The sequence below is a fragment of the Anolis sagrei genome, chromosome 1, assembly GCF_037176765.1.
Source record: "Anolis sagrei isolate rAnoSag1 chromosome 1, rAnoSag1.mat, whole genome shotgun sequence".
Lineage (NCBI taxonomy): Eukaryota > Metazoa > Chordata > Lepidosauria > Squamata > Dactyloidae > Anolis > Anolis sagrei.
Window position 1 is genome coordinate 334,701,346 of NC_090021.1, and position 22,024 is coordinate 334,723,369.

Here is a 22,024-nt window from a genome sequence, read left to right on the forward strand (position 1 = left end):
TTAAAGAGTGTGTTGTGCCCATCCTCCTTTGGCCTCCTGCTCCTCCTTGGGGCACTCTGCCCATGCTCAGAGGCACTCTCCTTGAATGAGCCAGATTGTAAGGAGAAGATTTTGCAGTGATGATGATTGACGTGCCTCTAAGGATGTGCCGAGTGTGCATCCCATTTGGCCTCTTGCTTATTATTTTTTTGCACTCTGCCCATGCTCAGAAGCACTCTAATTGAATGAGCCAGGTTGTAAGGAGAGGGGTTTGCAATGATAATGATGGTGGAAGTGCCTCTGAGGATGTGCAGAGTGTGCATCCCGAGTTTGCAGTGATGTTGATTGATGTGCCTCTGAGAATGTGCAGAGTGTCCCCTTTGGCCTCTTGCTTATATATATATATATATATATATATTGCACTCTGCCCATGCTCAGCGGCACTCTAATTGAATGAGACAGGTAGTAAGGAGAGGGGTTTGCAATGATGATGATGGAAGAGAGTGCCTCTGAGGATGTGCAGAGTGTGTTGTGATGTAATGAGCCAGGTAGTAAGAAGAGGGGGATTGCAATGATGATAATGATGGAAGTGCCTCTGAGGATGTGCAGAGTGTGTTAGTGCAAGTCTAATGAGTGAGTGAACCTGCAAGGAGGAGGAGGAGCCCCTTTGGCCTCTTGATCCTCCTTGGAGCACTCTGCTCATGCTCAGAGGCACTCTCCTTGATAGAGAGTGCAAGGCTGATGAGTGAGTGAGCCTGCAAGTAAGGAGAAGGTTTTGCAGTGGTGATAATGATGGAAGTGCCTCTGAGGATGTGCAGAGTCTATTGTGTCCATCCTCCTTTGGCCTCTTGCTCCTCCTTTGGGCCCTCTGCCCATGCTCAGAGGAATTTCCATTGAATGGTCCAGGTAGTAAGAAGAGGCTTTTGCAATGGTGATAATGATGGAAGTGCCTCTGAGGACGTGCAGAGTGTGTTAGTGCAAGACTAATGAGTGAGTGAACCTGTAAGGAGGAGGAGGAGGAGCCCCTCTGGCCTCTTGATCCTCCTTGGGGCTCTCTGCCCATGCTCAGAGGCACTCTCGTTGAATGAGAGTGCAAGACTGATGAGTGAGTGAGCCTGCAAGTAAGGAGAAGGTTTTGCAATGATGATGAGGATGGAAGTGCCTCTGAGCATGTGCAGAGTGTGTTAGTGCAAGACTAATGAGTGAGTGAACCTGCAAGGAGGAGGAGGAGTCCCTTTGGCCTCTTGATCCTCCTTGGAGCACTCTGCTCATGCTCAGAGGCACTCTCCTTGAATGAGAGTGCAAGACTGATGAGTGAGTGAGCCTGCAAGTAAGGAGAAGGTTTTGCAGTGGTGATAATGATGGAAGTGCCTCTGAGGATGTGCAGAGTGTCCCCCTTTAGCCTCCTAGAGCTCCTCCTTGGAGTGCTCTGCCCATGCTCAGAGGCATGAGTGCAAGGCTGGTGAGTGAGTGAAGAGGAGGAGGAGCCAAGGCGAGGGAGGAGGAGGAGGCGGGCCTGTCGCCTTTAACAGGCGAAGGCGGCGTTGTTGGCGAGGCCTGGGCGGAGAGAGAGAGAGAGAAGGGGCCGAGCTGGGCCTCCGCCTGCCTGCCTGCCTGCCTGCCTTCCTGCCTTCCCTCCCTCCCCTCGGCTCCTCTTCCTGCCTGCCTGCCTGCCTGCCTTCCTTCTTCCTCCGCCCGGAGAAGGGCCTCTCCTCGTCCCCAGCACAGCCTTTCTTCCAAAGGTAGGCGCTTCTGCTTTTCCTCCTTCCCTCCCTTCCTCTTGCTAGGCCTCAAAACAAATAGGACCCCCTCCCAATATAAGGGTTTTTTTTGGGGGGGGGGTCTCTCAGGCCCAGTGGCTTCTCATTCTAATGCTAAGGGGACATCTCTTGCCAATAGTCTTAAGGAAATAACACCCCCCCTCCCCACATATCTAGGAAAGTAAAGAAACATACATGAAGAGGAGACCCCTCCCCAAAATAAGAGGATTTGGGGGTCCCTTTAAGAGGGGATTCTCAGGCACAAGGGTTAAAGGAATTCTAATACTAAAATATATCCCTTGCCAATATTTTAAGTTTTAAGAAATACCCCACCATATCTAGGGAAGTAAAGAAATATACATGAAGAGCAGACCCCTCCCCAAAATATAAGGATTTTGGGGGTCCCTTTAAGAGGTGCTTCTCAGGCCCAAGTGGCTTTTACAAATTCTAATACTAAAAAGGATGTATCCTGCCAAAATTTGAGTCTAAAGAAATGCCCACCCTATATAAGATAGTAAATAAATATATATAAACGAAGAAGAGACCCTTCCCCAGAATAAGAGGATTTTGGGGGTCCCTTTAAGAGGGGCTTCACAAGTCCAAGAGTCTTTAGAAATTCTAATACTAAAGGATATCCATTGCCAATATTTTAAGTCTGAAGAAATACTCTCCACACCTAGGAAAGTAAAGAAACATAAATGGAGAGCAGACCCCTCCCCCAAATATAAGGATTTTGGGGTCCCTTTAAGAGGGGCTTCTCAGGCCTAAGGGTTTTAAAAAAAATCTAATACTAAAAGGATGTATCCTGCCAGTATTTTAAGTCTAAAGAAATTCCTACTCTATGTAGGAAAGTAAAGAAACATAAATGAAGAGGAGACCCTTCCCCTAAATAAGAGGATTTGGGAGTCCCTTTAAGAGGGGCTTCCCAGGCCCAAGGGTTTTTAAAAATTATAATACTAAAGGATATCCATTGCCAATATTTTAAGTCTTAAGAAATACTCCCCACACCTAGGAAAGTAAAGAAGCGTAAATGGAGAGCAGACCCCTCCCCAAAATATAAGGATTTTGGGGGTCCCTTTAAGAGGGGCTTCTCAGGCCCAAGGGTTTTTAAAAAATCTAATACTAAAAGGATGTATCCTGCCAGTATTTTAAGTCTAAAGAAATGCCTACCCTATGTAGGAAAGTAAAGAAACATACATGAAGAGGAGACCCTTCCCCTAAATAAGAGGTCCCTTTGGGAGTCCCTTTAAGAGGGGCTTCTCAGGCCCAAGGGTTTTAATTCTAATACTAAGGGATGTGTCCTACCAGTATTTTCAGCTTGTTTGAGGCTGACATTATTATTATTATTATTATTATTATTATTAAAGTGCTCGGTGTTTGAAAAAGAGCATTTCCCCAGTCTCTCCCTTATTGTTATTATTATTATTGTACTCAGTGTTTGAAAAAGAGTATTTTCCCAGTCACCCCATTATTATTATTATTATTATTATTATTAAAGTGCTCAGTGTTTGAAAAAGACCATTTTCCCAGTCACCCCTTATTATTATTATTATTATTATTATTATTATTATTATTGTTGTTGTACTCAGTGTTTGAAAAAGACCATTTTCCCAGTCACCCCTTATTATTATTATTATTATTATTATTATTATTAAAGTGCTCAGTGTTTGAAAAAGACCATTTTCCCAGTCACCCCTTATTATTATTATTATTATTATTATTGTTGTTGTACTCAGTGTTTGAAAAAGACAATTTTCCCAGTCACCCCTTATTATTATTATTATTATTATTATTATTATTATTATTATTATTATTAAAGTGCTCAGTGTTTGAAAAAGACAATTTTCCCAGTCACCCCTTATTATTATTATTATTATTATTATTATTATTATTATTGTACTCAGTGTTTGAAAAAGACCATTTTCCCAGTCACCCCTTATTATTATTATTATTATTATTATTATTATTATTAAAGTGCTCAGTGTTTGAAAAAGACCATTTTCCCAGTCACCCACTTATTATTATTATTATTATTATTGTACTCAGTGTTTGAAAAAGACCATTTTCCCAGTCACCCCTTATTATTATTATTATTATTATTATTATTATTAAAGTGCTCAGTGTTTGAAAAAGAGCATTTCCCCAGCTACCCTATTATTATTATTATTATTATTATTATTATTATTATTATTAAAGTGCTCAGTGTTTAAAAAAGACCATTTTCCCAGTCACCCCCTTATTTTTATTATTATTATTATTATTATTATTATTATTGTTGTACTCAGTGTTTGAAAAAGAGTATTTTCCGAGTCACCCCCTAAAAAAAAAGGTTAAGATTTCAGGCCACTTTATATTGAAAAAAAAATCTAAATATATACTTTAAATAATAAAAAATAAAAAATATATATACTTTATATAGAGAGGGAGGAAGGATTAAGGCCACTCTTTTTTTGCACAAGCCTGAGAATAAATCCCATATAATCGAGTTTACCTCTGGGGTGCACGGCTAAGACCTTTCTGATGTTACTGGACTCCATTTCCCATCAATCCCAGCCGGTCTGGCTCGTGGCAAAGGATGATGGGAACAGTACTTTGTCAACATCTGGAGAGCCCCAAATTGTCTTGGTAAAGGGTCCATGTGGAGTGCAGGGGATTATTCAGAGAGTGAGATCGAGATTTAATATTCTACATGCTTTGGGGAGCAAACGAATTAAACTCGGCGAGGCACCTGAGAGAATGTGATTGTATAATCTTGTATTTTAAGGGACACATCAAAAACCTCTCTATTCCTAGCTGAAGAAAAAAATATTTTAAGATTATTTCTTAGTGGGCTGTTGTGTGTTTTCCAGGCTGTATGGCCATGTTCCAGAAGCATTCTCTCCTGACGTTTCGCCTGCATCTATGGCAGGCATCCTCACAACCTCTGAGGATGCCTGCCATTGATGCAGGTGAAATGTCAGGAGAGAATGCTTCTGGAACATGGCCATACAGCCCGGAAAGTACACAACAACCCAGTGATTCCAGCCATGAAAGCCTTTGACAATATATGAAGAATGTGTTTCCATATTCAGAAGCCTGTTTGAGGTGACATTATTATTATTATTATTATTATTATTATTATTATTATTATTTTACTGACACAAAATCACAGTATGTCACAGCAAACGAGATCTATATGCTGGATTTCGTATTATTATTATTATTCTGACACAAAATCACATTGTGTCACAGCAAACGAGATCTATATGGTGGATTTCGTAGTATTATTATTATTATTAATATTCTGAAACAAAATCACAGTATGTCACAGCAAATGAGATCTATATGCTGGAGTCTGTATCATTATTATTATTGTTGTTGTTATTATTAGATACACAATAAGATGAGTACACAGCAAACAAGATTACTATGCTGGCTTTTGTATTTGATCACACACAAATATTTCTCAAGTGTCTAGGATTGTGTGCTGTATCGGCAAATAATGCGTGCAGATCTGAGTAGGGGGGCCTTTTGCAACTGACAGATGGAAATTTTGCCAGCACCGATTGTGTTTAAGTGCAGGCCAGGGTCTTTAGGCACTGCACCCAGTGTGCCGATCAACATTGGGGCCACCTTTACTGGATTGTGCCAGATGATGATGATGATGATGATGATGATGATGATGATGATTATTATTATTATTTCATACATAACGAAATTAGTACACAGCAAACAAGATTACTATGCTAGCTTTTGTATTTGATCACACGTCAGATATTTCTCAAGTGTCTAGGACTGTGTGATGTATCGGGGAATAATGTGTGCAGATTTGAGTAGGGTAACCTTTTGCAGCTGGCTGATGGTAATTTTGTCAGCGCCGATTGTGTTTAAGTGCAGGCCAAGTTCTTTAGGCACTGCACCCAGTGTTCCGATCACTACTGGGGACACCTTTACTGGCTTGTACCAGATGATGATGATGATGATTATTATTATTTCATACATAACGAAATTAGTACACAGCAAACAAGATTACTATGCTAGCTTTTGTATTTGATCACACGTCAGATATTTCTCAAGTGTCTAGGACTGTGTGATGCATTGACAAATAATGTGTGCAGATCCCAGTAAAGTGGCCTTCTGCAGCTGGCAGCTGGTAATTTTGCCAGCACCGTTTGTGTTTAAGACCCGTCGCAAACTCTGTTCCTGCGAGAGAAAACCTTGCTAGCATGTCCCTGACGTCACGAGACTCCGCCTCTCTCCCCGCCCCTTTCTCTGCCCCTTTCTCCATGCGAGCGTGGTTTTTCCTTTGCTAGGGCAGCATTGCCCGCATTTTCTCTCAATTGGCAGAATTCAACTGAGAGAAAATGCGGGCAATGCTGCCCTAGCAAAGGAAAAACCACGCTGGCAAAGAGAAAGGGGCGGAGAAAGGGGCGGGGAGAGAGGCGCAGGCTCATGACGTCAGGGACTTGCTAGCAAGGTTTTCTTCTGCAGGAACCTAGTTTGCGACGGGCCTTAGTGCAGGCCAAGGTCTTTACGCACTGCACCCAGTCTGTCAATCAGCACTGGGACCACCTTGACTGGTTTGTGCCACAGTCTTTGCAGTTCGATTTTTAAATCCTCATATCGTGTCAGCTTTTCCAGTTGTTTCTCTTCAATCCTTCTGTCACCTGGGATTGCAATATCGACAATCCATATTTTGTTTTTTAACACGATCGTGAGGTCAGGAGTGTTGTGCTCCAAAATTCTGTCTGAATCCAGAAGTCCTAGAGGAATTTGGCGTGTTCATTTTCTGTAACTTTTTCCGGGTTGTGATCCTACCAGTTCTTTGTCGCTGGCAGATGGTATTTTTGGCACAAGTTCCAATGAATCATCTGAGCAATGGTGTTATGTCTCTGCTTGTAGTCCGTCTGTGTAGTCTTCTTGCAGCAGCTGAGGATGTGATCTATTGTTTCATCTGCTTCCTTGCAGAGTCTACATTTGGGATCTGTCGTCGACTTTTCAATTCTGGTTTGGGATCTGTTGTCGACTTTTCAAGTTTTTTAACACGATCGTGAGGTCAGGAGTATTATGCTCCATAACTCTGTCTGTCTGAATCCAGACATCCTAGAGTAGCTTGACGTGTTCATTCTCTGTAACGTTTTCTGGCTTGTGATCCAACCAGTTCTTTGTCGCAGGCAGATGGTATTTGTGGCACAAGTTCCAATTAATCATCTGAGCAACGGTGTTGTGCCTCTGCTTGTAGTCTGTCTGCATGATCTTCTTGCAGCAGCTGAGGATATTATTATTATTATTATTATTATTATTATTATTACAAAAACAACAAGATTAGTACACAGCAAACAGGGTCACTATGCTGGCCGTTGTTGTTCCTATTATTATTATTTGGAGTAATGTGCCTTCTGTTGCTTGTGCTTGTGGTCCATGGAAAAATTGTTGTGGCCTTTCTCTTCCCAATTGCAAGAAGTGGGGCACCAAAAAATTTAGCATTCTCTGTATGGCGAAATTGCATTTGAGATCTGCAGGAGTCAGGGGCTGAAAGGACTGTATTGTCGAAGGCTTTCATGGCTGGAATCACTGGGTTGTTGTAGGTTTTTTCGGGCTATATGGCCATGTTCTAGAGGCATTCTCTCCTGACGTTTCGCCTGCATCTATGGCAAGCATCCAAGGATGCTTGCCATAGATGCAGGCGAAACGTCAGGAGAGAATGCCCCTAGAACATGGCCATATAGCCCGAAAAAACCTACAACAACCCAGCTACAAGGACTGATGGGATTGTGAGGGTATGCTGTTGGCTCAAGACTTTTTGCACGGCTGCTCCGGCATCTGTGTTGCTGGCCATGGATGGGGGAAACAAAGGCTCAGTTCAGACACGACACAAAACTATAGCTTAGTGTTGCAGGAACTAGCTGGTACGAGGCCCAGCTCATATTCTCTTTCCTCGGCTTGTGATGAGGAAATCAGCGAGCATGCTTTGGCTTCGAATAGTGGACTGGGACTCGGAAGATACAAAGTCCTTACTTGCCTCTGAACCGTGGAAATGTGTGACATCTGTGCATTCGGATTGAATGCCTCCCTGGGTTGTTGTAAGGAGGGAAGAAGTGGAGAGGAGAAGACAATTGAACTGAATGGATTTTAGGAATACGTGGGACTTCGTTGCTTATTTTGCAAGGCCCAGAATGCATGAAGAAACTTCATTATACTAAGTCAGACTACTGTTTCTTCTATTTCAGTATCTTTGGTGACCATCCAAGCCTTTTCAGGCCTCAAGATGGGGAAAGATGTGTTTCCTATTTCTGTCTCTTTGATTTCAGGGACAGAATAGTGGTGTTTTTACATGTGCAGCACCACTGGAGTAAAGCCAGCTTATTCTTGTAACACTAAACCATAGCTTAGAGTTAGAGATGACTTTCAATGAAGTTCAACAGTGACAAATGCAAGATACTCCACTTTGGCAGGAAAAACGAAATGCAAAGATACAAAATGGGTGACGCCTGGCTCGAGAGCAGTACGTGTGAAAAAGATCTTGGAGTCCTCGTGGACAACAAGTTAAACATGAGCCAACAATGTGATGTGGCGGCAAAAAAAGCCAATGGGATTTTGGCCTGCATCAATAGGAGCATAGTGTCTAGATCTAGGGAAGTAATGCTACCCCTCTATTCTGCTCTGGTTAGACCACACCTGGAATATTGTGTCCAATTCTGGGCACCACAATTCAAGAGAGGTATTGACAAGCTGGAATGTGTCCAGAGGAGGGCGACTAAAATGATCAAGGGTCTGGAGAACAAGCCCTATGAGGAGCGGCTTAAGGAGCTGGGCATGTTTAGCCTGAAGAAGAGAAGGCTGAGAGGAGATATGATAGCCATGTATAAATATGTGAGAGGAAGCCACAGGGAGGAGGGAGCGAGCTTGTTTTCTGCTTCCCTTGAGACTAGGACGCAATGGAACAATGGCTTCAAACTACAAGAGAGGAGATTCCATCTGAACACGAGGATGAACTTCCTGACTGTGAGAGCCGTTCAGCAGTGGAACTCACTGCCCCAGAATGTGATGGAGGCTCCTTCTTTGGAAGCTTTTAAACAGGGGCTGGATGGCCATCTGTCAGGGGTGATTTGAATGCAATATTCCTGCTTCTTGGCAGGGGGTTGGACTGGATGGCCCATGAGGTCTCTTCCAACTCTTTGATTCTATGACTCTATGATTCTATGAATTAAGTTCGTGAAACTGTTTTCCTAAAGGCCCTAAAGCAGTGGTTCCCAACCTGTAGTCCGTGGTTCTTGCCTTACCATTACTACACCGTTGCAACGAGAGTGACTGGTCTCACGAAACCCTCTTTTGATTTGCTTTAAGTTGTGTATTGTTATGTTATTGTTTTATTGAGGCCTTAGCCTTTGTAAGCCACATCGAGTCCTTTGGGAGATGCTAGCGGGGTACAAATAAAGATAATAATAATAATAATAATAATAATTATTATTATTATAGTGCTGAGGCTTATTAAATAGAGATTTCTGTGAGTGAGCAGATAGCAACTACTGGATGGCGTATGTTCTGTGTCAGAAACTAGAGCTGATGTAGTCTATCCAATGCAATTTTCTGGATCAGCACCCTAAATAACCAAACCATATCTAAAGTTGACCAAAAACTGATTTGTAACCCAGTGGTGCAGTGGGTTAAACTGCTAAGCTGCTGAACTTGATGACTGAAAGGTCACCTGTTTGAATCTGGGGAGCAGGGTGAGCTCCTGCTGTTAGCCCCAGCTTCTTCCATCCTAGCAGTTCAAAAACATGCAAATGTGAGTAGATCAATAGATACTGTTCTGACGGGAAGGTAACTGCACTCCATGCAGTCATGCTGGCTACATGATCTTGGAGGTGGCTACGGACAACGGCAGCTCTTTGGCTTAGAAATGGAGATGAGCACCAATCCTGGACTTAATGTCAGGGGAGAACCTTTACCTAAACTTTTTGGTACTAATGTCGGAGAGTGGTCCTTGATTAAGTGATCTCTTGTCAAAATAAGGTTGGGAACCATTGAACTAGACCATGCATCCTCAAACTGCGGCCCTCCAGCTGTTTGGGCCTTCAACTCACAGAACTCTTGATGATTGATCACGCTCGTTAGGGCTTCTGGGAGTTGGAGGCCCAAACAGCTGGAGGGCCACAGTTTAAAGATGCCTGAACTAGACGGTATAGCACATTTGCTTCAGAATGGAGAAATGTTAACTTGGGCAACCTCATTCACAAGATTGAATTTTATGATCTCTGGAAGCTGACCGCAGAGTCATGTTAGAAGACCCAGAGATATCACCTCTCTTGGAATACAGCCCTCCCTCCAGATGTTTTGGACTTCAGCTCCCAGAATTTCTGAGTGTTCGACAAGCTTCACTTCACTTCATTTCTTAATTAGTCGCTCTCCACCAAGGTGCTCCTAGCGACTTACAATTTAAAATAGCATTAACACAATATAAAAACATTCAACATTAAAAACATGCAACAGTGACTATTTGGCAAATTAGATATGATCAATTTACTTAAATGCACAACCAAACGCCGTGTAGCTTCCATGTGTACCTCCCTAGGGCCAGGTATGTATTGGAGATTTTTTTGGGTGGATCGAGGTAACCACCGATGGGAAAAAGGAATCGGGCGGTTCCTAAGATATAAAGGTCTTTGGCCATTTTGAGCTCTAAATGTCAGGATCCGTATCTTGTAAGAGATCCGATGTTCTATTGGTAGCCAATGCAGTTGTTGGAGAATCGGTGTAATATGGGATCTTATAGATGATCCCGCTAGCAGCCTGGCCGCCACATTTTGGACCATCCGAATCTTCTGGGTTGTTGACTTCGGAAGGCCGGCATATAAGGCGTTGCGATAGTCCAATCTCGTGGTGACTGTTGCATGGATTACCGTTGCCAATGCTTCTACCGAAAGATAGAATGCCAATTTCCTTGCCTGGCGAAGATGAAAAAAGGCTTGCTTACTTATGGCAGTGATCTGGGCCTCCATCGTCAGCGATGAGTCCAACACAACCCCAAGGCTTTTAACAGTGGAAGACAGCTAGGGCTTCTGGGAGTTGGAGGCCCAAATTTCTGGAGGACCGCAGGCTTGCTTTAGGTCCTCCAGTGCAATTCTATGTCCACCTTCCAGCAGGAGTTGACCTTAGAATTATGGTGATCAAAAAATGTTTGGGAAGCACTGCCCTAAAGGGTTAATACGGTAACGAGCAGCGAGTGCTGGGATTGACTTTCACTTAATGCTACAGTTGACCATGTGAATTATGAAAGCACACTGTCACTGAACTAATTTGCTGTGGAAAGAAAGACACAGCAAAGCAAGTGACCTAAATAACGTAGTTTGCATAATAAAAAAGAAAGGCAGTGGCGTCCACAGATTAATTTTGTCACTTTCTTTGAATGCATCCCACCCTTGCCCAGTCCCCCATTATAGTTAATACTAGCTGTACCCGCCACGCATTGCTGTGGCCAACCTTCCATCCCTCTTTCCCTCCTTTCTTTCTTTCTTTCTCTACTTCCTTTCCTTCCTTCCCTCTTTTTCTTTCCTTTCTTCCTTCACTACGTGTTTCTTTTCTTGCTTCCTTTGCTCTTTGGTTCCCTCCTTCCTTGTCTCCTTCCTTCCTTCCTTCCTTTCTTCCTTCCCTCCCCCTCCCTCTTTCTTTCTTCTTTCTTTCTTTCTTTCTTTCCATCCTACCTACCTACCTACCTACCTACCCCGTTTCTGTGTATGTGTTTTGTGTGTCTATATGCATATATGTGTGTGTATATGTGTGTTCGTGTATATTTATGTGGTTTTATGCGTGCATTGTAATGTATTTTTTTGTCTTTTTGGCTTTTTAAGCCCCTTATGCTGTGTTTTTCAGTGTTTTTATGAGTGATGGTCACTCGTTGACCTAATAGGTGCCTTGTGTCCAAATTGGGTGTCAATTCATCCAGTGGTTTTTGAGTTATGTTAATCCCACAAACAAACATTACATTTTTATTTATATAGACTAGTCGTCCCCTGCCACGTGTTGCTGTGGCTCACTCTGGTGGTCATGGGGATTCTGTGTGGGAGGTTTGGCCCAATTCTATCGTTGGTGGGGTTCAGAATGCTCTTTGATTGTAGGTGTACTATAAATCCCAGCAACTACAACTCCCAAATGTCAAGATTCTATTTTCCCCAAACGCCACCAGTGTTCACATTTGGGCATATTATTTGTGTAGAGTTTGGTCCAGATCCATCATTGGCTTCAAACTACAAGAAAGGAGATTCCATCTGAATATGAGGAAGAACTTCCTGACTGTGAGAGCCGTTCAGCAGTGGAACTCTCTGCCCCAGAGTGTGGTGAAGCTTTTAAACAGAGGCTGGATGGCCATCTGTCAGGGGTGATTTGAATGCAATATTCCTGCTTCTTGGCAGGGGGTTGGACTGGATGGCCCATGAGGTCTCTTCCAACTCTTTGATTCTATGATTGTTTGAGTCCACGGTGTTCTCTGGATGTCGGTGAACTACAACTCCCAAACGCAAGGTCCAAGCCCACCAAACCCTTCCAGTATTTTCTGTTGGTCATGGCAGAACTGTGTGCCAAGATTGGTTCAGTTCCATCGTTAGTGGGGTTCAGAATGCTCTTTGATTGTAGGTGAACTATAAATCCCAGCAACTACAACTCCCAAATGACAAAATCCTTTTTTTTCAAGTGAAAGATATATTGGGTTGTTAGATGTACTGTGTCCAAAATTAGTGTCAATTCGACCAGTGGTTTTTGAGTTTTGTTAATCCCACAAATGAACATTAAATTTTTATTTATATAGATTAAAACATTTCCAATGCAATTCCAATGCATTAAATGAGCTTCGTTTGCTTATTAGAAATTCTGAAAATGTACTTCCAAAGTGCAGAGAAAATAAAGGATTCTTATGGGGTAAATAAAGGATAAAGGATTCTTATGGGGTATATTCTGGGCATTTCTACAGTGGCACAATCCCTTCACTCTTACGTTACAACTGTACGATGAGTCCACACCCCCCCCCCCCTATATATACAGTGTTCATCACGGTGTAGCTTAATAAAATTGCTTTAGTAATGGATTTTCTGAAATCTTTAACAGCTTGCTTGGATTTTTAAAAAGACTTGGCACCTTACCTTCAAGAAGAAGCCATGCGCTGCCTCAAATGTCACTGACTTTTGGTAATCTGTGGCTGTTAATAGAGCAGCAAAGGAAGCCTTAACCCTGCAGTCCTAAATATACTTCCCTTGGACCTTGTCCCGTAGGTTTCAGTGAATCTTCCAAGTTTAGGGCTGCTGCTTATGGCCAGGAGATTGTGTAGTTCTGTTTTCAAAATAATTAGACTCATAGAATCATGGAATTGGAAGAGACCTCGTGGGCCATCCAGTCCAACCCCATTCTGCCAAGAAGCAGGAAAATTGCATTCAAAGCACCCCCGACAGATGGCCGTCCAGCCTCTGTTTAAAAGCCTCCAAGGAAGGAGCCTCCACTACGTTCTGGGGCGGAGAGTTCCACTGCTGAACAGCTCTCCTTACAGATAAGAAGTTCTTCCTCATGTTCAGGTGGAATGTCCCTTTCCTGTAATTTGAAGCCATTGTTTTATGTCCTAGGCTCCAGGGCAGCAGAAAACAAGCCTGCTCCCTCCTCCCTATAATAATAGTAGTAGTAATAATAATAATAATAAAACTTTATTTGTACCCCGCTACCATCTCCCCAAGGGACTCGGTGGGGCTTACATGAGGCCAAGCCCACAGCACATCAATAAACAAAGGCAATAACAAATAATCAATACAAGCAGTTAAAATAAAATAAAATAAATAAAACTCAAAAACAAAAAATACACAATAAGCAATAAACAATAACAATAATAACATACAGCATTAAAAAACCTATGGCCAGGCCAAATGTAATAATTAAAATTTAAAATTTGACTATGACTTTCCCTCATATATTTAGACATGGCCGTCATCATGTCCCCTCAATCTTCTCTTCTGCAGGTTAAACATGCCCCGCTCTTTAAGCCACTCCTCATAGGGATTGTTCTCCAGACCCTTGATCCTTTCAGTCACCCTCCTCTGGACACATCCCAGCTTGTCAACATCTCCCTTCAATTCCAGAAATCCATGTTCCAAAAGACAGGAAAACAGAGAAGCCAAATATGTATTCAGGAATTTGGTGTCTTGTCAGGAAATTTGATAGTTTTTTTAAGATGCTGCATTAACTCCTTAAGCTGTAATGATTCTGTCTCTGTACTTCTTGATTAATAGAAAAAAAGATTGATAATGAGTTGTCGTTCTGTTTTCTCAAATGCACTTGAGTTCATTTAGTTTCGTCTTCAGAGGTAACGCTGTCAATCACAGTTTTTACAACTGTTTTTCTGTTCTGGCGGAGGATTGTTCGATTTCGTGATTGTCCCAGTGATCCTCCTTTTTGAAGGACTCTCTTCCATCCAGGAAATCAGAATTGCCTGTGAGCTATATGATCAAACTGAGGCCAAGCAAAACATCTGGCTTTAGACCGGGACATGGAACCGAGACAGTCTTGGTTGCCTTAGTGGATGATCTGCGCCGGGAGCTCGACAGGGGGAGTGTGTCCCTGTTGGTGCTGCTGGACCTCTCAGCGGCCTTCGATACCGTTGACCACGGTATCCTTCTGGGACGCCTCGCGGGAATGAGCCTTGGAGGAACTGTTCTGCAGTGGCTCCGGTCCTTTCTAGAGGGTCGATCCCAGAAGGTGTTATTGGGAGACACCTGCTCTAGACAATGGTTGTGGGATTCCTCAGGGTTTAATCTTGTCTCCTATGTTGTTCAACATCTACATGAAGCCGGTGGGGGAGATCATCCGGAGTTTCGGGGTACGGTGTCATCTGTACACAGATGATGTCCAACTCTGTCACTCCTTCCCACCTGCTACTAAGGACGGGGTTACACACCCCCTGAAGACGCAGGTTCGCAGCTTGAGTGTGATCCTGGACTCATCGCTGAGCCTGGAACCCCAGGTTTCGGCGGTGACGAGGGGAGCATTCACACAATTAAAACTTGTGTGCCAGCTGCGCCCGTACCTTGGGAAGTCTGACTTGGCCACGGTAGTACATGCATTGGTTACATCCCGTATAGATTAGTGCAACGCTCTCTACGTGGGGTTGCCTTTGAAGACTGCTCGGAAGCTACAAATGGTCCAACGCTCGGCAGCCAGGTTGTTAACAGGAGCGGCACTCAGGGAGCACACCACTCCTCTGTTGCACCAACTCCACTGGCTGCCAATCTGCTACCGGGCACAATTCAAAGTGCTGGCTTTAGCCTTTAAAGCCCTAAATGGTTCTGGCCCGACCTATCTGTCCGAACGCATCGCCCCCTATGAACCAGCTAGGACATTAAGATCTTCTGGGAAGGCCCTGCTCTCGATCCCGCCAGCCTCGCAAGCACGGCTGGCGGGGACGAGGGACAGGGCCTTCTCGGTGGTGGCCCCCCCGCTGTGGAACGCCCTTCCAGCAGACATTAGATCGGCCCCCTCTCTGCTAGCGTTCAGGAGAAGAGTGAAGACCTGGCTCTTTGAACAGGCGTTTACTTAAGCAGTGCAATTAATTGATTGATCATGGAACATGGAAAAATGGACAAAGAGATTAGATTACGATTTTGCTGATGAGACGTGATGATTAGTTAAATGGATGTATTGATGTTATATTGATGTATAGTTGTATTCTTATATTGATGTAGTTGCCTTGATTACTGTTTTAAATGCTGATGCTGTCCACTTTGTATACTGACTTGGCTGTAAACCGCTCTGAGTCGCCTACGGGCTGAGAGAGAGCGGTATACAAATAAAGTAAGTAAATAAATAAATAATAAATCTGTATGTGTATGTTTCCTGCAATGTCTTCCACCTTTCCTCGTTCCTTGGACTTATGCATAATTAAAACATTAGAGACAACCTCGGAGTGGCTACAGGATTTTGATTGGCAAGTGTTAATGTATTCTGTGGTTAAACAACGTCTGATGAATACAATTTTCATTTTAGAGAATGGGTTGGCAATCAAAAAGCCAGGGGAATCCCTGCCTGTAAACATGCCAGCTCCATGGCTGCTTTTATTAAAGTCAATATTAAGAATATTCAGCCAAAAGTTTCACATTTCTGATTCAACACTCAATATGATTCTGGACCAGGGAGTGGTATAGTACCAAGATTCTGTTTATCTGCTTTAGCACTTCATTTTTTTCTTTACTATTTCTAGTTTCCATGGGATTTTCCTGCAATGATGGACAGAGGGAACCTGGCAGTACTTGCTTGCTGTCTTAGTTTACACTGTTTCCTAGGTCTACCGTATATTCCCGAGTATAAGCCAACCAGAATATAAGATGAGGCAACTAATTTTAACACAAAAAAAAACTGTGAAATCTTATTGAGTATAAGCCGAGGGTGGGAGATGCAGCAGCTACTGGTGAATTTCAAAATAAGATTAGATCCAATAAAATTACATTAATTGAGGCATTTGTATGTTAAATGTTTTTGAATATTTATATAAAACTGTCATTTAAGATAAGACTGTCCAACTCTGATTAAATCGTTATTCTAACCTTCAGTGTAAATGTGCTTACGCATCCTTCTCATAATAATAGTGTAAAATAATACAAGTTATAAAGATAATAGAGTAAAATAATGGAAATGTAATAATATTAATAGAGTAAAATAATAAAAATAGAGTAAAATAATAAATATAATAATAATTAGAGGAAAATAATAAATGTAATAAAATAGAGAATAATAATAATAATAAAGTAAAATAATAAATGTAAGAGTAAAATTATAAATGTAATAATAATCGAGTAAAATAATAAATATAATAATTTGAGTACAATAATAAATGAAATAACAATAATAAATGCTGTGAAATAGTAAAAATAGTGTAAAAATAAATGTAATAATAATAAATAGAATAAAATAATAAATATAATAATAGAGTAAAATAATTAATGCAATAATAATAGAGTAAAATAATAAATGTAATAAAATAGAGAATAATAATAAAGTAAAATAATAAATGTAAGAGTAAAATTATAAATGTAATAATAATAGAGTAAAATAATATAATAATTTGAGTACAATAATAAATGAAATAATAACAATACTAAATGCTGTGAAATAATGAAAATAGTGTAAAAATAAATGTAATAATAGTAAATAGAATAAAATAATAAATATAATAATAGAGTAAAATAATTAATGCAATAATAATAATAGAGTAAAATAATAAACAGTACGATAATAAATGCAGTAAATATAAATAGAGCAATAATTAATGTAATAATAGAGTAAAATAATAAATATAATAATAGAGTAAAATAATAAATTTAGTAATAATAATAGTAATAATAATAATAACAACTGAGTATAGTTACCAAATGTTCCTACAGTTAACCCACTTGGAAGCTGTACTCTTGTTCAGCCTTTCCGAGGACTCCTATCATGTTAATGCACTTCATTCCAATTTATTTCTATGGCCTTATTACCTTAAATAGCTGTGCATTGACTCCATAGCCAAGTGTGCGGCCGAAGAGACCTTCCTTGATTGACATTTCTTATGCAAGTGTTCAGTCCAAGAGCTGATGTTATATGGAGTGTTGGGGTGATGGAGAATCAGTGGAGACTCTTTTGAATCTAGCCCAATAGGCCTGTTTGGGGAAAGAAAGTGTGGGAAAGAGGTTGGAAGGAGGAGATTGTATTTTTGCATTGGTGGAGGTTCCCTCACCTGACCTGCTGGAAGTATCCCTTATCCGTAATTCTGAAATCCAATTAGTTCAAAATCCAGAAATGTCCACATGGGTGGCTGAGACAGTGACACCTTTGTTTTCTAATGGTTCAATATACAGAAACTTAGTTTTGTGCACAAAATTATCACAACCGTGTGTAAAAAACCACTTTTACATATTTTTGAAACCTGAATTCATTTCTGTTTAGACTTGGGTACCATCTTCAAGTTACCTCATCATGTGTACAGGCAGTCTGTGATGGCATGCCCGAGCCTTTGAGGGAAAACTATAGTGTCTGGCTTTACTTGGGGCTATCTGTATACCTTCTGTTAAGATTAGGACCCTTAGCAGAGGCACTTTAGGCAAGGTGAAAAGATAACCAAAATGAGTTTACTGCAAACAAGATGAATAAAGGGTTAACTCTACCTGGGACTATCATATGGTAACTTAAAACAACACATTACAAAAAGAGTCTTTAGTTGGCTGCAGTCATCTATCTGGAGTCTTCTGCAAAACAATGGTTATAAACTGTCTCAATCTTCTTTCTTGTGAAGCATAAGCTGGTCATAAGCTTCTGTTGTCCTTTGGACTGCCGGTATAAAAATACTGCTGAATGCAGGAGCTAAGGATCCCTGTTTTTGGATTGCTAGGCCTAGGGTTACCAGACAATCCCAAGCCTAAGTCACAGTAGCTTTGCTGTAGAAAAGAGGAGGAGTCCAGCAAGAGAGCTCTATACAGGGAAATGGAATAGACCAACTAAGGCTGACCTCTTGGGTGGACTTTAAGCTCCACCCAAAACTAATCCAAAGGAAGGTATCTACACTATTGAGAAAATCTATGAACAGGGGGAAGTGAAACAAAGGGCAGGAAAAGGCAGAGCCAAGACTTTACACAGTCCCTGAGTTGCAAATGGCTCATAGTTAAGAATAGGGGTGAGGCAAATCTACCCCTTGGAAGGGAAATCCTCGCCTGAAAGAGTCATTATGAGGAAAAGGTGTCTCAGTGGAAGCCGAGCCCTGTTCCAGCTTCAAAAATGAGGAATGTTGTGGGCAGGTATTCCACTTCTGTAGAATGTACCTGGCAGGATCTTAAAATGTCATACAACTTTAACTACCAGTATATGAAAAAATGCCTTAAGGATTAAAGGAGTGCATTCTTGAGGAATGCAATGAAGATACCAGATTCCGGAGGTATGCAACTAAACTAGTGACTGTTCAAACAACTACAACACGGTACCATTTTTATTTCAGTAGCTGTTCTTTTTCTTGCATAAAACTCACTTTTAATGGGAAGTAAGAAGATGAGAAAAATATTTCATGAACTTGGAGTAAAAAGAGAAATGCCTGATTGCATCGAAATTAAGAGGCCACTTTACCTCGTGAAGTCTGACTTGACCATGGTGGTCCATGCCTTAGTTAACTCTAGACTGGACTACTGCAATGCACTCTACATGGGGCTACCCTTGAAGACGGGATGGAAACTACAACTTGTCCAACGTTCAGCAGCCACATTAATAACTGGGGCTAGTTATAGGGAGTGGTCTACTCCCCTGTTTAAGGAGCTCCACTGGCTGCCATTTATTTTCTGGGCCCAATTTGTTGTTCGGGTTTGGCCTCATGTAAGCTGCCCTGATTCCCCTTTGGGGAGATGGTGGCTGGGTATAAATAAAGTTTTGTTGTTGTTCATTCGTTCAGTCGTTTCTGACTCTTTGTGACCTCATGGACCAGCCCACGCCAGAGCTCCCTGTCGGCCGTCACTACCCCCAGCTCCTTTAAGGTCAGTCCAGTCACTTCAAGGATGCCATCCATCCATCTTGCCCTTGGTCGGCCCCTCTTCCTTTTGCCTTCCACTTTCCCCAGCATAATTGTCTTCTCTAGGCTTTCCTGTCTCCTCATGATGTGGCCAAAGTACTTCAACTTTGTCTCTAGTATCCTTCCCTCCAATGAGCAGCCGGGCTTTATTTCCTGGAGGATGGACTGGTTGGATCTTCTCGCAGTCCAAGGCACTCTCAGAACTTTCCTCCAACACCACAGCTCAAAAGCATCGATCTTCCTTCGCTCAGCCTTCCCTAAGGTCCAGCTTTCACATCCGTAGGTGACTACAGGGAATACCATGGCTTGGACTAGGCGGATCTTTGTTGCCAGTCTGATGTCTCTACTCTTTACTATTTTATCGAGACTGGACGTTGCTCTCCTCCCAAGAAGTAAGCGTCTTCTGCATCTGCAGTCATCTTTGCGCTTAGAAATACAAAGTCTGTCACGGCCTCCACATTTTCTCCCTCTATTTTCCAGTTGTCAATCATTCTTGTTGCCATAATCTTGGTTTTTTTGACGTTTAGCTGCAACCCGGCTTTTGCGCTTTCTTCTTTCACCTTGATTAGAAGGCTCCTCGGCTCCTCCTCGCTTTCGGCCATCAGAGTGGTGTCATCTGCATATCTGAGGTTGTTAATGTTTCTTCCAGCCATTTTCACCCCAGCTTTGCATTCATCCAGCCCCGCACATCCTCACACGATGTGTTCTGCATACAAGTTAAAAAGGTTGGGTGAGAGGATGCAGCCTTGCCGTACGCCTTTCCCAATCTTGAACCAGTCTGTTGTTCCGTGGTCAGTTCTGACTGTTGCTCCTTGGTCCTTGTACAGATTCCTCATGAGAGAGGGAAGGGGGCTTGGGATGCCCATCCCACCAAGAACTTGCCACAATTTATTATGATCCACACAGTCAAAGGCTTTAGAATAGTCAATGAAGCAGAAATAGATGTTTTTCTGAAACTCCCTGCCTTTCTCCATTATCCAGCATTCGGATATTGGCAATCTGGTCTCTGGTTCCTCTGCCTTTTCTAAACCCAGCTTGAACATCTGGCAACTCTTGCTCCATGTATTGCTGGAGTCTTCCTTGCAGGATCTTGAGCATTACCTTACTGGCATGAGAAATAAGGGCCACTGTACGGAAGTTTGAGCAGCCTTTTGCAGTCTTTCGCAAAGATTATTATTATTATTATTATTATTATTATTATTATTAGTCTGGTTCAAGGTGTTTTGGCCTACAACTCCCAGAAATCCCAGCCAGTTTACCAGCTGTTAGGATTTCTGGGAGTTGAAGGCCAAAACATCTGGGGACCCACAGGCTGAGAACCACTGTTTCAAAGGAATTCATGGGGTTTTGGAGCATGCATAGATAGATAGATAGATAGATAGATAGATAGATAGATAGATAGATAGATGAGGTCTAATCTGGTTGGGACTGGCCAATAGGATTCCAACCATCGTCTCCTATAACAAGTCTGAGAGTTTTGTGACCAACAAGGGGAACCAAAGATGGTTAATTTTCCTCTAGCTGAACTATGTAGTGGGTGGGCTACACTGAGCTTATACATCAGAAGTAGTACAATTTTTTTCCTATTAGTATGGTTGTAATAGTGAATTACTTTATTGTTCTGAATCAGGATGAATGCATGCAAAATGTTGCTGCTAGCTGATATTTAAAGAGCTGACTGGAATGCCAATGTAAATAATTATGTTTGTAGAGAAGGAATATGCTGAGGGCTTGCTGGTTCCATTAAGCCTCATAGGTATTCCCTGTGTTTATTTGTCGTGCATGCAAAATGCCTTTAGTTATGGACTTATTGTTGAAGTCTTTATTCAAACCGGCTTAGTTTGTTAAATAGTTTTAAATATCACTTATTCAAGTTTAAATCTTCATTTGCCAAATAGTTTGATTTTTTAAAAAATCAGGACAACTTTGTCAGAAATATTAAAACTTAACTAGATATTTTTAATTATAAAAATGTGCATCAAGCACTGAAAGGCTTACATGGATACAATGACTCAGCAAAAGCTGCAGTTCAATAATAGCAGGTGTGCCTGTAGCTTAGTAGCCCTCAGCCTGAGGGAGGCCTCAGTGTGTTAGTAGGCCTCAGTGTGAGGTAGCCCTCAGTGTGAGAAAAGGCTGCAGTGTTAGTTGGTGTCAGTCTGTGAGAGGTATGTGTGGGAGAAAGGCCTCAGTGTTAGTTCGCCTCATTGTGGGAGAGGCACCAGTCTGAGAAAGGCCTCAGTGTGAGAAGGCCTCAGTGTGAGGTAGGCCTCAGTATGAGAAGGCCTTGTATGTGAACCTCTACGGTGCAGGTTGAAAGTTATTTGTGTCAAGCACTGAAAGGGTTACATGGATACAATGAGTCAGCAAAAGCTGCAGTTTAATATTAGTAGGTGTGCCTGTAGCTTAGTAGCCGTCAGCCTGAGGGAGGCCTCAGTGTGTTAGTACGCCTCAGTGTGAGGTAGCCCTCAGTGTAAAAAAAGGCTGCAGTGTTAGTTGGTCTCAGTCTATGAAAGGTATCTGTGGGAGAAAGGCCTCAGTGTTAGTTCGCCTCAGTGTGGGAGAGGCATCAGTTTGAGAAAGTCTTCAGTGTGAGAAGGCCTTGTATGTGAAGCTCCAGGGTGAAGGTTGAAATTTATTTGTGTCAAGCACTGAAAGGGTTACATGGATACAATGGCTCAGCAAAAGCTGCAGTTCGATATTAGCAGGTGTGCCTGTAGCTTAGTAACACTCGGATTGAGGGAGGCCTCAG

The 22,024-nt window shown here is 41.9% G+C and overlaps 1 protein-coding gene across 7 annotated transcripts in view; it reads left to right on the forward strand.

The window, feature by feature from the left end:
* The first annotated feature begins 1,519 nt into the window (after positions 1–1,519).
* The window catches only part of KTN1 (kinectin 1), a 215,428-nt gene continuing 194,923 nt past the window's right edge, over positions 1,520–22,024 (forward strand). For 4 of the 7 annotated variants that reach the window (XM_067463081.1, XM_067463086.1, XM_067463082.1 and 1 more), the window contains exon 1: positions 1,521–1,721. The gene's annotated coding sequence lies outside the window, so the exon portion shown is untranslated. Of the gene's footprint in view, positions 1,722–22,024 lie in introns of all 7 variants that reach the window. The other 3 variants (XM_067463085.1, XM_067463084.1, XM_067463087.1) reach the window with 1 other exon arrangement.